This window comes from Carlito syrichta, unplaced genomic scaffold, assembly GCF_000164805.1.
Source record: "Carlito syrichta isolate Samal-C Ts95f unplaced genomic scaffold, Tarsius_syrichta-2.0.1 Scaffold316469, whole genome shotgun sequence".
In the NCBI taxonomy this organism is placed as follows: domain Eukaryota; kingdom Metazoa; phylum Chordata; class Mammalia; order Primates; family Tarsiidae; genus Carlito; species Carlito syrichta.
Genome location: NW_007260565.1, coordinates 531,272 through 533,806, shown reverse-complemented (window position 1 = coordinate 533,806; position 2,535 = coordinate 531,272). Strand labels below are relative to the sequence as shown.

The 2,535-nt window shown below is 51.5% G+C and overlaps 1 protein-coding gene across 1 annotated transcript in view; it reads right to left on the bottom strand.

Annotated features, from left to right (window-relative positions):
• The window catches only part of AQP7 (aquaporin 7), an 11,424-nt gene that overhangs the window by 8,090 nt on the left and 799 nt on the right, over positions 1–2,535 (bottom strand). The gene's annotated exons all lie outside the window — the stretch shown is intronic.

Below are 2,535 nucleotides of genomic sequence, written 5' to 3'. Positions count from 1 at the left end.
GAGCGGCCACTGCACTCCAGTCTGGGCGACAGAGTGAGACTCCAACTCAAAAAAATAAATAAATAAATAAAAATAAAAAAAGCGTGACCTAGGGCAAGTGACTTAGTCTCATGGAGCCTCAGTTTCCCCATCTGTAAAACTGGGATAATTAATAGCACCTACCTCACAAACTGCTGTGAGGATTTGGGAAGATGCTTGGCCTCATAGTGCCTGGTATGCATTAGGTGCTCAATCACAATCTCACAAAAAGAAAGAGAAACACAGATGTGGGCAGCTATCTGTGCATGTGGGCGGTGCCTGCTCTCCCCAAGAGCTCTCTGAGGAGGCTCCAGCATGCCTCTGAGGTTCCAAGGTTCAACAGCCCTCACGGGGCTGGAATGCACCGTCATAAGTGAATTAATATACCCCGGATTAAGGAAGGACAGGACCCATCTGCTCTCCTTGCCACTCAGGAGCCAAAGCAGGAGGGCAGGTAAGGGAGCAGGCCAGATGCAGGGAGGAGACAGCAGCTGGGAGCACTTGTCATAACAACAAGGGACCAACGTGTGTGTACCACATGTGTACTGGGTGCTGACACGTGGCCTTCACCCAAGTCTGCCAGTGTGCTGTTGGTGTTCATGTTTACCAGCAAGGAGGCTCAAGTTCCAACAGTTAAGACACTTGTGGAAGATCATACAGATGGAAGACAGCAGAGCTCAAATTCACACCCACCTCCAAAGCCCACGAAGGTCTGATTCTACACACCTAGTGAGAAGACAGGCTTTAAGGCAGTAAGAAACCTGCCCAAGGTTGACTGGTGAGTCAAGGGCAAGGGCAGGTGTCCAGAGTCCCTTCCACCCATGGGCTCCGAGGGCGCCTCCATCTCCTGCACTTTGGCTCTGTGCACACACACACACACACACACACACACACACACACACACACAGCCACAGTTACACTTACAACCACACACACACAGGCTGTCTCATCCCATTCCTCTGATGCACCTGACCACCTTGGCTTCCCTTCCCAGAGGCTGCCTCTTCTTTACCTGGACCTGGACCCTGCATAGGATACAACAGGCATGGCTACAGGTCTTAAGGGTGCAGGCTGGCAGTGGTAAGTGGCAGGGCAGAAGCAGGTGGAGAGGGAGATGCCAAGAAACCTGACAACCCACCTACAGTCTGAACTCTGTCCCGATCACACACTCAAAAACAGCCTTGCTGGGCACGGTGACTCACGCCTATAATCCCAGCACTTTGGGAGGCGGAGACGAGAGGATTCCCTGAGCCCAGGAGTTCAAGACCAGCCTGGGCAACTTGGCGAGACCTCGACTCTATAACAAATTTTTTTTTAAATAGCTGGGCGTGGTGGTGCACACCTGTAGCTTCAGCTACTTGGAAGGCTGAGGCAGAAGGATCGCCTAAGCCTAGGAGGCCCAGGCTATGGTGGCTGTGATTGTGCCACTGCACACCAGCCTGGATGACAGAGCAAGACTCCAGCTCAAAAAAAAAAAAGAAGCACCCTTGTCTGAGTTTCCAGTGGCCTCCATGTTGCCAAGCCCACTGCCCTTTGGCCAGCACTCACCTTGCTCGGCCCACCTGCAGCTTCCCACCTTGCTGCCCGTTCCCTCCTCATGGAGCTGCTGACACCCTGTGGTGTGGTCCCTTCTGGGTTCCTCCCACTTCTCTGGCTCTTCTTCTCTAGTGGGCTCCTTTGTGTGTACCTCTCCATTCCTCAGGGCACTGTCCTCAACCTGCTGTTTTCTCTTCCTAAACATTCTCCCTGAGGCCTGATGCGATGGTTCATGCCTATAATCCCAGCACTTTGGGAGGCCAAGATGAGAGAATTGCCTGAGCCCACAGGTTCGAGACCAGCCCAGGCAACTTAGTAAGACCTCATCCCTACAATAAATCCAAAAATTAGCCAGGCGTGGTGGCGCATGCCTATAGTTCCAGCTACTTAGAAGGCTGAGGTGGAAGAATTGCCTGAACCTGCAGCAGGTCGATGCTGGGGTAGCCATGAGCGTGCCACTGCACTCTGGCATGGGCCACGGAATGAGACTCCAACGCAAAAAAAAAAAAAAAAAACAAAAAAAAAAACACTCTCCCTGGACAGCTTTGATAGCTACCGCCCATATGCTGATAAATTTCAACTCTTTTCTTCCAACCCAATCCTCTCTTAAGCTCCAGACCCCTACATTTAACTCTCTTCCGGATCTCTCCACGGGCCTCTCAGCTGGTCACATCCATACCAACCTCCCTTCCTGCTTCGTGCTGCTGGGCCTCGTGCTCCCAAATGTGCTTCCTAAGGTCTCTGCTACTCGCAAAGGCCTTGGTTCCCACAGTGTATTCTCCACCTCCAGGCTGGTCACCAGCCTCTTTCTATCCAAATCGCTACAACAGCCTCTTCACTGGTCCTCTCTCACCAGTCTTGCCTGTCCTAAGGTTCTACGTTGAACCTACAATTACCTTTTATTTATTTTTATTTATTTATTTATTTTTTTTTTTGAGTTGGAGTCTCACTCTGTCGCCCAGACTGGATTGCAGTGGCCGC